General features: G+C 46.2%; 1 protein-coding gene across 1 annotated transcript in view; it reads left to right on the plus strand.

Annotated features, from left to right (window-relative positions):
* The window catches only part of LOC144819696 (uncharacterized), a 287938-nt gene that overhangs the window by 137160 nt on the left and 135070 nt on the right, over positions 1 to 15708 (plus strand). The gene's annotated exons all lie outside the window — the stretch shown is intronic.

Genomic DNA, 15708 nt, shown 5'->3' on the forward strand with positions numbered 1-15708 from the left:
GAACTGCCTTGCCCCAAAAAAAACGTTTTTAACTGTGGCTCATACCATGATCACTTTTCTACTTGTCTGGTGGTCATTTAGACAAATCATCCACCTATGTCTAAGAGGGAATTGAAATATTTAGTGTGAAAGCACATCCTTTTGTAAAGTAGATGGCAAAGTTGTTTCCAAAGTGATAAGTAGCTGTCTCTTCTCTTGTAAGCAGAAGAAACTAAAATTGTATATATCCTATAGAAATCTTCTTAAGAATTACGTTAGCACTTTTTTCCATTCTAAGTCACTAAATATTTTTTAACCTTTCGTGAGTGTTTTACTCGGTGTATATCTTAATAATTTCTCTCTGTGGCACATTGATTTATTGTGGTGTTTTAATATTCAACTTTATTTAAAAAGAGGCAATGATTTCGGGACAGTATCAAAACAAGAAACAAGTACACAAGCCTATGGATACAGACCCAGACTAGTATAATATCAGCTACAAGGGTACCCACTTGGCCTCCCCAGATACTAGATTCACCTAGTAGCACACCACTTGAGAAGACACGAGGCATCAGAATATATAACAATGATTTCAGTAGTCCTGTTACCCTTGATTTTGTTGGTAGTATTATTTAGGCCCTCACTATTCATGTGCATTCTCATTATCGATCTCGTCCCCTCTCTCTCAGATATTCCTTACTGGTGGGAACCTAGAACAAGACATAATAAAAAAGTAGGGATCCACCTTCAGTTTCTATTTCAAAATCATCGCTATCTATAAGGTTAAAGTATAAGCAACACTCACAAAGTCTTAGTGCCTACCACAGACTTTTCTGTGGGGCTGAAATGTACACAGTTATGTCATGCAATTTGTGATTTGCAAAGTGTTTTTACACAAAGACATTGTGGTGCTAAAGAGCCTGACACCAGCACAACACATCATACACCCTACAAATTACAAATGAGGAAACAGTTCCAGCACTTGTATGTTGCTATAGCAAAAATATTGTCAGATTGAAATATCATGACTTAAGTATTTTAATAAAAATATCGCTTCATTGGATGCCGATTTTCTAATGTTAACTCTAATGGTGCAATATTTTTATCAACGATATTTAGGACTCCATATCTTTGTCAGGTCACAATTTTCTGGTACTATACCCCAGAACTGAACCAATTAACTATTACTAAGGCATAGAAGGGAGAGAGAGTTCCAGATCTTGACAGCAGCCTATGAAATGGCTCTAGCTACTTTTCTTAACAGGTTATTAGTCCAGACATAGAGTTGTGTTAAAATTGCACGATAGAATGGACTACAGCCAAGTGTAAATACCAGTTGGTGAAATAATTCATGTATTTCACCCATCACTTTTTTATTTTCCTCATTATTGAATAAAGGCTTTAACCAAGAGCACATGAAGCTGAAGTTCGATAAATTAGAGAATTTTATGGATATAGCTATCACAGAAGCCATTCAAGCAGAGGAGCGCCAGGCCCGGACTGGCTGTTGCAGGCACCGGGCAATCCCCTGGTTGGCCGCGAGGGTGGGGGCCGGTTTTGGGCCCCAGGGGGCCGGTTTTGTTACAGGGTCGTTTTTTGCAGCAAACCGGCCCTAGCAAAGAGCGCGGTCGCACCCCCCAAACCCCCCCCCCCGGGGGGAGGGGGGGCCGGCCGAGCACTTTGCCAGGGCCGGTTTCGGTTCCCAGTCCGGACCTGAGGAGCGCACCCCCCGCCCGACCGGCAAATAAAACAATAATAAAATGGGTTTTAAAGCAGTTTTATTGTTGTTTGATTTTAATCCCCAGGCTCCGCTCCCAGGACTCTGACGAGTCTTGGGGGCAGATCCAGGGGATGACATTGCTGGTGGGGGAGTGGTGGGCAATCCCTTTACTGCGCATATGGGTTTGGCCGGCCACCTCAGGCGGGCCAAACCCTCATGCACAGTGAAGCTCTCTCACGCCCCAGCTGAATTGATGGGGCTGGAGAGAGCAGGTACAGATTACAAGATGCCAGCGCTCAGCCACAACTTGGACACAGTGCATTCTGGGAGCCTATGCCCAGAAACAGGAAGAGTGTGATGCAGCGGGAGACGGCGGAGGGGTTAAGGTAAGTTTATTTTGTATTTATTGTTTATTTTTTTGTACCCCAACCCTCCCCACCTCTCCATTTTCCTACTCCCTCTCCTGGACTACCTCACCACTTTCGCAGGGGATGGGCTGCTACTGTATCACAGTGGAGGCTCTAGCGTCCATTGTCAACTTGGAGTTCAAAATACTAGGCCCCAGGGTTTGCACTGCTTTTGCTGGAGGGGGCTTGAAACCAATTGCATACAGCCAGGTTAATGCAGTACAAGTACAAATCTCTCCGGATGTTAGTGAGGCCTCAGACTTAGTGGGTTTACTTTTAAAATGTTTGTCGATATCGAACTGTGTACAATTCACAAATAGAATTCAAACAATACAGAATGAGCTCAATGACCACTATCCCCAACTACTCAGAAGAGCCCAAACATCGGTTGGGTATCATCAGCATACATGTAGGAATATAGCCTTCTATGCAAGAGGGGGGTTCTCAGCAGCTATATATAGAAGAGAAAGAGCAGAAGCGACAGAAAGAAGTCAGGATGAACACAATAACTGAGTGGACATCCTGAAACATTGCTACTGATTGGGAACTGCTTAAGCAGAAAGATCTAAAACCCTCCAAAACAAGCCCTCAACTGCCTGCATCAGAGGGATTTTAAAATATTAAGTGATGGTCAATGTTTTTGACATCTGCCAATGGATAGTGGAAAATCAGCTATTCCTAATCTCTGTTATCTATCTCCTGATGCAAGTAGGTCTTTCAGTATACACTGAGAGAAGGCTACCCTAATTCTAGGGTCTGTCCTGGAGTTCACTTGAGCTGTACCAAGGATCCCTTGATTTTCTTAAAGCTATATAGTTGTCCATTACGTCATGGCAATCAAAATTTACTGGAATTTGTATTTGGGATCTAGTGTTGGCTTTCTTAAGAACGTATAACAATTGCCATTTCCATACAGTGGCTTCTATCCCTATTTTGAGGGAACAGTTTAGAATGTCTGAAAAGGCATCTGACTATACAGAGGCTACCCATTTGAGGATACGGTCTGGACAGTGTTTGGTTGGTGAACCCAAAGGACTTCCTTCCAACATTATTCTTGGAATATCTGGTGAACAGTGAGGTGTGAAATCAGAACAGATCACTTTAGACTTTCCCTTTAGCAAGATGCCAGCGCATTTTATTATGTATTTGGACATTTTCTTCTTCAATTAAAGCACGAATGCTAGATACGTTGGGAAATAATAAAATGAACTTTTGAAGCTGCATGACGGTTTAGGTCATCAGCTAGCTTAAGTAGTCCTTTTCAAACATTTGGGGCTAATGAAAGTGGCTCATGAAGGTTGATCAGTTTGGCGTCCTTAATCACAGCAGATTGCACTCAATTTAAGGTTTATATATTTCAGTTTTGTATTTGGGGCTTGATCCTTCCTCCATTTGCATTCTATGACACAAAACTCGTGTTTTAGTGAAGCAAAATCACTGTTGTACTTTTGGGACTTTAGTAAGTGAGCTTCAACCTTCATTAAGCACAATTTGACTATCTGATGATTGCTTCAGTTCAAGCTAGTAGTCATTTGATATGTCACAAATGATGTAATATGTGAGGTGATTAACACTGCATGGCGGGAGTGCAAGTTATAATTAGGTCAGTAAACTATAACTATTGAATTTCAGTGTTTTTTCAAACATTAGCTTTTGTGTTATTCCAGCACCAAACTATGATGTCACTTTAACCTTTTTTTGTTTTAAATTAATTTGTGGTTTTTATTTTTATCCTATTCAGCTAACTCCCTGTTGGAAAGTGGGTTATTGGTAGGGGCAAATGTAGATCTGCCACTGGCAAAAAGTCCACTAACACATGGTGGGACTCAGCATAGGTATTAGAAAATTATTCCTATGCTCAACCCTTGTTAACGTGGCTGCGAGCGGACAGGCTTAACTTCAAAGACAGGTATATAATGCATTTAAAAACACCATTTCAGTAAATATTTAAGACACAACATAAAAATTCAACTCCAATTTATAACAATACGAAATGTTCGTATCTTTAAAATGACCCCAAAACAACAAAAATCCAATGTAGGGAACCGGAGATATGAATTTTCAAAGATTTAATAAAATATAGCACTTAGAAGATTATAGCACCATATTGTGATACCTGCTCGCGATAGACCGGGCCAATGTCAAAGTTTCAGGCCGGGCGCAATGGAGCCCTGAGTGGCTACAGCTCGCGGCATGTCCTGGTCTCAGTTTATAATTTCACACTTAGAAACTTTTCTGGAGATTTTCTCCTCGAGGCACCTCGAAGCTCTCATCCAGTCCAGATTCGCTGAGGGTTTTCCGGCTTGACTTGTGACGAGGTCCCGATCAACTTCCCTGGAGCAGACGTAGAACATTTCTCAAGATTGATTCAGAGGGGCAACCTTGGAATCCAGGCCGGCACGCGATGGAAGGCAGGCGGCTTGGCTCTCGCGGTTGCTCCCGGTCACCTTTTCTACGAGCGGACTTAGAAACTTTCCTGGAGCTTTCTCTGGCGGGGTCTCTCGATGCTCCTCATGTAGCCAGATCTGGTGAGGGTTCACAGGCTTCAGATTTTCTCTAGTCCCGGTCAATCTCTGGAAGTTGGCGCGATGGAGCTTTTAGCGGGACGAACCTGGTTGGCTTGACCCGCTTGTGGTTGAAGGCAGGCGTCCTGGCTGGTCAGATTGAGCCGGTCCTTCTATGGAGCTTTTTTTCAAAGTTGGTCCAAAGATCTCCAAACTTCTTGAACTTCTTCCTGAAGTACCTCAAGGGGTCCTAAAGTGTCTCAAACTCACTCCAAGGGTCTGGAAGCTCTAAGATGGTCCTTGAAAGTTGAGGACTTCAGTTCCCACAATCCACTGGTACAAAATCCTTACAAATCCACTAATGGTTCTCCAAGGTGTAGATTTAGTTGGTGATGTTCCAGATGAGCTCTTTTAACCTGTAGCTTTCAGGGAGTCCAAACTTTAGTTCTAGTTCCGCAAGACGGTCCACAGGGCTGTAGTTTCAGATGGTGCAGTCTTCAGAGGTCAGGCCTTAGAAATCCTTGCACAGCAAAACTTCTCAACAGGGCACTTCTTGCTTCAGTAAGTTTCAAGTAGCAGATCTGGAGGGCTCTGCCCCTCTCAGATACTTATTCCAAGTTCTCTGGGTCAGGCAGGAAGTCACTTCTTTTCAATTGGAGCAGGGTAACTCCACCAAGATATGACCACATCGTGTAGGTTGTGGCATTATTTTGTCCTAGAGTGCATCAAATCTTCCAAATCCACAATGGCTGATTTTCCAGCAAGGAGGTAAGTGCTGGCTAAACACACCCCTAGGATCGCTAATTTTCGTAGACTCTCCCCCTGCATCGGCTCATAGCTTCCTTAATCCTACCATCTGCCTAAGGTGGGAAGTTCAGAGCTGTAAATGACAATGGTCTCTCCTCTCCTCTTTGAAGAACATTGTTTACTACCCCTCCCCCTGGCCTGGCATTCCTATGGAACAGCACACTGCCCTGCCAGCAGAGCTGGTTAACCCCAGGGGCTCTTGTCACATCTTCAAGGCAGCCTGGCTAATCCACTTAACTCTGACCAGTCAGGGCAGACCACTGGAAGGCTGAATTTGGACTTACAATCAAGAAAGTCTTATAACTTCTTGTATGTAAACTTTAGGAGAAGTTCAATATGATATTGTTGGATTTCTTAATACCATTCTGAGAAGTCTTTGAATGGCATGTCTATCCCTCTCCTATCAAGAGTTATTAATCAATACCTTCTTACCATGTTAACCTATGTAACGGGATTTGCAATCGGAAATATGACTTGGACCATTTTTCCAGCACCAGGACTTACAAAAACATATTTTATTAGTACTTGCCTTATATATACAGGAACCCCACCCGACGTGCAACTAGAGGAGACTTTAGGGGTTCTGAATCTGTAGAAATATTGCAGGTTCTCCCTCCACAGTGCTCCTAGCATCACATTCAAATTTGAGCAGCACTTTACCACCATGTGGGGAGTGAAATGTGAAATTTTACTTTACCCAGGCATTTCAAAACTCATTTTTATAAAGGTGTACCTTATATATACCTGACCTCCCACTCTTGGGATACCTAGGGGAGACCTTGGGGGTTCCTATTATGCCAAACCATTGTAGGTTATCCATTTTTAAGTGCCCCAAACACCAAAGTCGATTTTGGGCACAATTTACTTTTTAAAAGCAGTCCTGGCACCCGGGGCTGTTTTTCAACTGACCTCAGGCTTCAGCATTGCACACATGCAAGTGCAAAAAGAGCTGCTGGCCTCTAAACTGCCATGCTCCAGGGTACTGGGGACTTCTAGGTAGTTTCCATCCCCCTGCCTTATTATATACTAGGCGCCTATAGAGTAGGTCATGCCAATCACAGGGGTACCCCACCATACCGTTGTGTACCCTAGTGTATGTAGGTGTTTAACTGTATTCTAATGTGTCTCTTTCAGCATAGCACTGGCCCAGGGCCTGGTTAGGCAGAGCCCAGGGTCAGTCAAAATCTGTTACCACCAGTATCAGTCAGCAAAATGGCACAGGATGACTTCGCAACACTCCCCCACTGAGCACAGTTTTGGGTGTGCATAGCCGGAGGATGGCTGCAGGATCAGGCCTCAGGTAAAGCTCTACACTTAACCCATTGTCGGCCTCTGGCTGTGCGCAGCGGAGATTTGCCTGCAGAATATAGCCTCTTGTCAGGCCCTATGGCAACCACATACAGGCTGTCAACCCACTAATCCTGTAGTAGCGAAAAGGCTGCTGAGAGAAAAAAGTTCCCTATGTCAATCAGAGGGCCGTATTTTGAGAAATGTCAGTACGCTGGATTCCTGCAGGACTTCCACAAGTCCAACTATCCAAATATACAATTGGTTTTATCTCCTCTATGGCCACCAGGGCACCTCTTTAAATGTAAAATTATAAACAATGACTGAATGGATTTACGCCATATCAAAAGAAGCATCCTTTAGTAAGGTTCAAACTTTTTGGGCTGTTTGATTCTGTTCATTCGTTTCTTTCTGTATTTATCACAGAAGTTTCTTTTGGAAATTATCATTGGAAAGCAATGTATTGACCCCGTTCATCTGGGTCCCACTTGACGGATCACCTCAAACACTTTTAAGAAAGAGCTGAACTTGATGAACTTGTCTGTTGGAGAGGTTTGTGCTGATACATCAAAAAGCGCCAAAGCTATTAGCAAAACAGCAAACACTCTCCTTATGAAAACTCTGACTTAACTTTAACCACTGTGTAATCTCTATCTGAAAAAACCATAGGTTTCAGGGGCGTTACAGTTAGAAATTAGCATTTAAAAAACCTTAGAAATTCACTGAATAAACCATAGGTTTCAGGGATATTATAGTTAGTTGGAGACTTCACTCGTACAAAACCATAGAAATTCAGCCATTATAGTTAGTAGACCTAACTATAGCTCGTGCCCCCGTGATGCACTGCTGATGATGTCACCTATTACATCACTCATGACATGCTCAGTGACATCACTGATGAAATCACTGCCTTTACTGCACCTGGGGATACGCAAGTGCCGCCACCTCTACTGGAACAGCGCCACCGCAAAGGAGGGAGCCTACAACTCCCACGCGGCACCACACCAAGCGCAGCTGCCACGAGTGAGGGGGAGTCGTGGTGATCGCGCTTAAGGCGCTGCCTATCCCCCACGGCGCAGGAGCTTTTACTGCACCTTTCGCTTGTCCCTGATTGCCACGACTGTGGGAACCCTCTGCTGACACTGCTGCCGGGACTGATGCCCTGTTGGAGGGCTGCTGTGGGGATCTGCAAGTGCTGCCACCTCTACTGGAACAGCGCCGCCGCAAAGGAGGGAGCCTACAACTCTCAGGCTGCACCACACCAAGCGCATCTGCCGCGAGTGAGGAGGAGGCGTGGTGATCGCACTTTAAGTGCTGCCTCTCCCCCCGCGGCGCGGGAGCCTTTACTGCACCTTTTGCTTGTCCCTCATTGCCGTGACAGTGGGGAATCCTCTGCTGACACTGCTGCCGGGACTGACGCCCTGTTGGAGGGCTGCTGTGGGGATCCGCAAGTGCCGCCACCTCTACTGGAACAGCACCGCTGCAAAGGAGGGAGCCTACAACTTCCAGGCTGCACCACACCAAGCACAGCTGCCATGAGTGAGGGGGAGGCGTGGTGATCACGCTTAAAGTGCTGCCCATCCACCCGCGGCGCGGTACGTGCGCAGGACGCAGCCCGGACCAAGGGCGGGCCTGTCTGAGCCCATCAGAGGCCGAAGGAGGCTGGGCCACCCCCCTTTTAAGTGTGTTACGATTCATTTTTGACCCCGACACTTATTGACTGTGAAGTTATCGTTTGTGTTTTTTAATGGCCACTAAATGTAAAGTTACTGGATAGAGGGTGGGGGGGTGTGGTGGGTACGCTGGATGCGTTTTTATCAAGGGCAGAATCTGTCCTACAGCATGAAATCCAGCTTACAGAGAAAAGACTTTCTTTGGGGTCATATGTGGAACAAAAAAGATCATCCCTGGGGCCTATAAATATGGTTAAATCTCCTGTGGTTGTCCCGCAAGCTATGACTCACCAAAGTACTGAGTCATTAGAAGCCGGTATGGCTGGCATTCCTGGCATTGATCTTACCTCTGATTTAGGGGCTGTAGAGGTGGACAACTTAAGTATTGTGGAACCTAATCAAAACCCAAGGTTGAGTGCCGATGGGGCTTTGGTGGGATCTCTCCCTGTGCAGAATTTAGACCTCCCCGGTGTCCCTGCCTTATCCCAACCCCACACTTTAAATACGCCCCGGGCAGCTCAAGGTGACCGAGCCACTAGATCTATAAGAACGGTCAAAGAAAGGGAAAGTGTGGCATGTTCGTCTAAATCTGGGTTGGGCATTAACAATGAGGGAGGGAACCGGGAATCACCCGCAAAATGCACAAGGGGTGGTGTAGCATTGAGGGGTAAGGCCAAAGCTAAACTTAAACACCAAGACCCAGGGTCACGTGAGAATCATTCCCCGAAAACTAATAATGGTTCGCCTCTTACTGTTTATTCTAATTCCCCCATGTTGGTGGAACATGGAGGCGATTCGGATCACTGGAAACTATTGGAGACCCTAATTACTGTTCTCTAGCTCCGTTCTGGAAAAAACTAGGGGCGATCGACGAAAAATTGTCTCTTCTCTTAAAAGGTGCTCAAGTGTTGAATAACTCGGAGGCAACGGGGGCTCATGGCACTATCGGGGGGGAGCATGAGACCCGTGGTGCCCTTAGTGCCAAGAAGCAGTGGCCTTGTGGGGGACGTGGCCCATGGGGTAGGTAAAATTTTTAGTGGCAATGCGTGTACAGCAAGGTCGCGATCGCCTTGCCTGCCACCGGGATTAGGGGGGGACATCCCGCATCTGACCTCAGGAGGCTCAGGGTTGGGTGGGCAGGAGAATGTCCCCCGTATAGGCGAACAGAATCTGCCTATGTCGGAGTGCCCTCAGAGATTATTAACAGTTGAACGTGGAAACCCAACCCTGAACTCTAGTAATCGACATGGAGACGGCCATATCATATCAATCCCTGTGATCACAAAGCCGTAACAGGACATCCTAGATTTGCCACCGGCGGCCTGTCCTTATGTCGTGGTCTTGGCCGGTGTACCCCCGCTTAGATCTGACCAACTTGAATCCTGGACACAACTCCGAAATAAAACTGTAGACTAGCTATCCAGGCACAAAGGCTTTAGGGTAGCCATGAGTAACAATATCATAATGGTGCGCAGAGTTGGGTGGGTGGGGCAGTTGCCAAAGAACATAGGGGGGATTGTGTTGTTGTTAACTTCCGAAGCCCTGCGGTTGCTCAATCGATCCTAAGGGCGCAGGACTTGTGCCCATTATCTGCCACCTCTATCTGGGCCTTGCCACTTGGTTATTTTTATAAGCCCCCACTGAGAATGCCAAATGAGATTGCTCCCCATATTCCGGTCTTAAATTGGTTTGAGGCTTTGTCTGGCTTAGTCACTCAAGATTGACTACCTGTCACCAACATAGTCTCAGCTGCTACTTTGGATCTAGAGGACACAATGGAGGAAGAAATACTTGTCCCGACTTCAATTCCTCCTCCCACTTTAGAGCCCCGGCCCACCTTACTTGGTATTGCCAACCTTAATCCTATCTGGCTACCAACCAAGGGAGGCTGCACAAAAGTATTAATATGGAATATAGCTGGCCTTAGATCCAAAAGGGGGGATACCAAATGGAAACTCTTCCTTGCCAGTCATCATATTATAGCCCTCCAGGAAACATGGGAGGCTAAAGAATCCTATTTTTTGGATGGGTTCTTATTGTTTTGCAAATATGCCATACCATCTTGCATGGTGAGAGCCGGGGGGCTTTTGCTGCTAATTAACCTTAAATTGTCATATAAGGCAAAGCTAATGGGCTCATGCTCACCTAATATTCTGGCAGTCGAATTAACCGGGAAGAGTTTACCAACTTTTTTAGTGGTCAACTTTTATAATTCTTTTACAAGACCCCCCACCCCCCCTTCACCCAGGGGGCCCGCAATGGGCCCCGGAGTGAAGTTACACATGCTTTTCCACGGCGGAAAAGCCGCCGTGGAAAAGCATCTCTTTTATGCCATCCTAATATGGCTGGCGGTGTCTGATAGACACCGCCAGCCATGTTACAGCTTTTCCGCCGCGGTTGTAAGTCAACCGCGGCGGAAAAGCGGCGGACTGAAACCAGGACCCACCAGCCATCCTAATGTGGCGGTGGGTCTTTGGTGGGTCCGCAGAGGATTTTCCGCATCATCCGGGCCGGCGGTGGCTTCCGCCGGCCCGGAGGATGCGGAAAATCCTCCATCATAATGAGCCCCAAAGTGTGGGGGGGGGCAATCCCACCCACACTGCCCCTGGAACCGCCACCCCCCGGGGCAAAGTATGTATTTTAGCGGGGGGCACATGGCCACCCGCAGCCCCGGGGACCGCCACCCCCGGGGCTTAAATATATAATGATGGGGGCCTCTAAGGCCCCCAAGCCCCGGGGACCGCCACCCCGGGCCTTCTTTTTAAAGAGAAAAAAACCTGTGTGGGGGGCTCAAGCCTCCCCACACGCCCCGGGGACCGCCACCTCCCCGGGGCACTACATATTTAAATTGGGGGGTCCATGACGGACCCCCCAGCCCCAGGGACCACCACCCCCAGGGCTTTTAAGTGTTGGGAGGGGGCCGCGCGGACCCCCTCCTGTAGCCTTGTGGTGGCCCTGGGGACCGCCACCCCCCAGGGCCGGCTCCTGCAGTGCCCCGGGTGCCCACCCCCGGGACACTGTAGTTTGCTATGGTAGGGCGGGAGCCTCGTTGCTCCCGCCCTGTCATTACAAACTGCTTTGGTTTTTGAAAGAGAGAGCAGGAAGCTCTCTCTTTCAAAAACTAAAGCCGATTGCTTTTCTAAAACCAAAGTCCTGAGCACAACTTCGTATCGAGTGTTATGAAGTCCAATCAATCTTCTTTTTTGATGATTTTATTCTTCAAATCTGATAAAATCTTCTTGTCATTCAAACATAATATGGTCTTCAAATTATCCAAAGCCACATCATCCAAGTGGCATGAGGATGGGGGCTATGCAGCCCCCTCCTTAAAAATATAAAAAGAAATGGCCATGCCCGGTGGATGGGGTCCCCGGGGCCTTATATTAGCCGCGGGAGGGGGGCCTCGAGGCCCCCTTCCCGTTAATTTAAAAAAAAAAATATTTGGGGGGTCAGGCCCTGGGCGATGGGTTCCCCAGGGCCCCAAAAAAAAGAAAAAGAAGGGGGGCTACACAGCCCCACTTCTCAAAAAAATAAAAAACGGGATCGGGCAGGAGGCCACGCCCCCTCCCTGCACCACTCTGCAAACGTGCCCCCTGGCGCATTTGCAGAGGGGGAAGTAATTCCCCTTCAATACTGGGGGTCCCCGGGGGTCAAGTAGCCCACCAGGAACTTCCAGTATGTACCAGAGGGCTGCGTTGCAGAGAGGTGTAATGAGGCCATGCCCCTTTTTACACCTCTCTGCAATGCAGCCCCCTGTCGCATACTGGAGGTTCCTGGTGGGCTAGTTGGCCCACAAGGGACCTCAGGATTGAAGAGAAATGAATACCCCGACTTAAAACGCGCCACAGGGCGTGTTTGCACGCATGTCACCTCGGGCCCCGCCCCCTTCCTTCACTGTTGAGCAAAATATTCCTCTAAAATCAGCCGAACTACGAATTCCGATTTACTCACCTGTTATCACGAGAGACGTCAGTGCTGCATCTTTGAGCCCAGTAAAGACCCTGAAAAGTAAATCTAAGCGTACTTACCAGTAACTTGTATTTCCTTCCATAGGCTAACATTGACCGGCTTCACTTGGAAATTCTTCCAAGTGTGGAGTTTTGGAACTTTAAAAAATTCCTCTAAAATCAGCCGAACTACGAATTCCGATTTACTCACTTGTTATCAGGAGAGACCTCAGTGCTGCATCTTTCAGCCTACTACTGATCCTGAAATGTATTTCTAACCGTACTTACAGTAACTTGAATTTCCTTCCATAGGATATCATTGCCTGGTATATAAAATATATATAAATTAAAAAATATATAAAATAAAAAAAACAAATATTACAATTTCAATATTTTATTAAATATTTTAAAATTATCATTTACAAAACCTTTGAAATTCACTGAAAAAACATAGGTTTCAGCCACGTTATAGTTAGGAATTAGCATCTAAAAAAACTTGGAAATTCACTGAAAAAAACATAGGTTTCAGCCGCGTTATAGTTAGGAATTAGCATTTAAAAAACCTTAGAATACTCCAGGTCGGCTGGGCGCCATCTTACGGGACCGACCAGGATTGCGGTTAGTGTGTGGTGCGCTGCGAATGTAAGCCTGGGATGGGGGGATCGCATGACACTGGCGACTCCGCTTTATGCATCCGAGCGTCTGGGATGTCTTTGGACGACGAAGGGTTTTGACCGCTGGGATATGATTGGAATAAGTAGAGTGGGTGACGTATGTACGAATGGAGCGGTAAAGTCCTTCGAGGCCCTTCGGAATGATTATGACTTGAGTGACAGGGAATTTTTTAGATATTTGCAGGTCCGCCATGCCCTTGCTTCTGTTCTGACTTCCGGTGCCGCCATCCCTGAGTCCTCCCCCCTCGAAGATCGTATCCTGGATGGCCACCTCCCCGATAGCACTATCTCCTTGATCTACAAGAAGCTGATTCACAATCGCGCTGACTTGCTTGTCCGACTTAGGGAGGCTTGGGTCGGCGACGGGCTGGAATTGGATGACGAGGATTGGCAGTCGGCACTATCTTCTCCGAAAGAGGTCGCTATTCCTGCCCGTCTCCGTCTGGTTCAGCTCAAGATCCTCCACCGGGTGTATGTTACTGGTCCTCGTTTGGTTGTGATGGGTTTTTCCCCGGATGGTTTATGCAAGCGTGGATGCGGGATGAGTGCTACATTTCTTCACATTATCTGGGAGTGCCCGAGGGTGGCTGCCTACTGGACTGAGGTACTTGCGGTGATGGCTGATGTGACTGGCATTGCCCTAGTGCCTGAGGCCCGGAGATGCCTGTTGAACGTGTGGGAACCTACCGACTATTCGGTGGCCCAGACCAGATGGGCGACCCTGGGATATATGGTTGCGAAGCGGGACATAGCGCAACTCTGGGGCTCGTACAGGCCCCCCACTGCCTCTGTGTGGGAGGAAAACATGGACTGGTCTATGTTCCGCGAAAAGACGGTCTATACAGCCAGGGGCAGACCTAGGGCATGGACGAAGATCTGGAGTCAGTGGAACGCCTATCGCGGAGATATTTGTGCTCCTCCATTGGTTGAACCCCCCGATGTTACCTTATCTCCCCAGGCTGGCGTTCCTGAAATTTCGTATACTGTCCTTTGATTTGCCTGTCCTCCCCGCTGTCCCCCCCACCCTGCTTTGTCCTACAGATTATGATTTCATATTCCTGATTAGTGGGTTTCCCCTCCTCCTTCTGGGCTGACTCCGTTTATTATGCATTCGCCTTTTTTGTTGTTTGTTGTTTTTTTGGTGTGTATAAAAAAGAAAAATGCCTCATCTTGTTTTATACTTTGGGCGACATTTTGTATCCGATTTGTGCCTGACCTCCGGAGTGGCCGCAAGTGTTTTTCCCACATTGTGCCTTGATTTTAGCGGCCAGCCCGCGAGGTTGTAGGCCCGTCTCTGTAACCCTGATTTTGTTGCTCAATAAAAGTTTTTAGCCAAAAAAAAAAATAAACCTTAGAAATTCACTGAAGAAACCATAGGTTTCACACATGTTATAGTTAGCTGGACATTTCACTCATACAAAACCATTGAAATTCCCCTGTTATAGTTAGTTCAGCTAACTATAACTTGCGCGCCCTCATTGCACTCCTGATGACGTCACATATTACGTCACTCATGACATGGTCATTGACATCACTCATGACATCACTGATGACATCTCGGCGTCTTTCGAACAGGTCGACGTGGACGGACGTAGTTTCAACGAGGCCGGACCCTTGTGCCTCCTGGGATTCAACCATCGTATTGACTCTTGCTCGCTTGACTTTTTGGAAATATCACTCTGCAGTCTGAACAGCTATCTTCTTACTTCAAGATACATAACGGATGCGAATCCAATCCATAGGATGTATTGTCAGAAGTGATCTGTTTTAGATACTATCTCGGCAAGGATTGATGCTTTGCATTTTTAAAGCTTTAAGACAACATTGTAATCGGAACGACAATCTTTCCACGTGTTTACAGCTGTGGAACCTATGGTTTTTTCAGTGAATATATATATATATATATATATAATATTTTTATACTTTACAGAAACACACATTCATTGCGAATATATATATATATTACAAAACAAGGGATGCTGCACTCTCCAATCCAATATTCAAGGTGTATTATTCAAACATGCAACGTATCCCTAACACGTTTCAGCCTCCCAGGACCTTTGTCATGGTAGATGAGTCTTTCTTTCATTGTACTTTTTATACTTTCACATTAGCCTACAATGTGGGTGTTGTAGTGCAAAATCATCACTTAAAACAATATATAGAAATTAACTGTTCTTTGTATACACATTTTAGTGACTATTTTATCATTGCACCAGCATGATAATAGCATTGTTAGTATAGTACTTGGCATATTTATTCACCTTACACTCTCATGGAAGTAAAAGCACTCTCAAAGCCAGCAACACTCAATTGCTCACCTCAAATATCTGCTATTCTATCCAAGCCTTTAAGTGTAGGATTAGCACAGTGCCATCCACGCCAAGATAGAAAGGGACAAAGTATTTTGCCCTTTCCACAGCGATTAGCATAGTGTTATTCATGACGAGCTGTAAAATAGCCAAAGCCTTTTACCACTCCAGGCACAGTATTACAGCTTCAGATTGATAAAATACCATCTAAGCCAACCTGAAATTAATAAAAGCAACCCCTGACACATGTTTCACTCTCATTAGAGCTCTCTAGAGAGGTAAAACTTTGTCCAGACAGAAGGGAGCACCCAGTATATGTCAAAACAAAACTTTTTCAGGCATATAGTGATGCATAAATTATGCTAAAAAAGAAGCAGAGAACTCTGGGTAGTTCTCAT

Source organism: Lissotriton helveticus, chromosome 2_1, assembly GCF_964261635.1.
Source record: "Lissotriton helveticus chromosome 2_1, aLisHel1.1, whole genome shotgun sequence".
Classification (NCBI taxonomy): domain Eukaryota; kingdom Metazoa; phylum Chordata; class Amphibia; order Caudata; family Salamandridae; genus Lissotriton; species Lissotriton helveticus.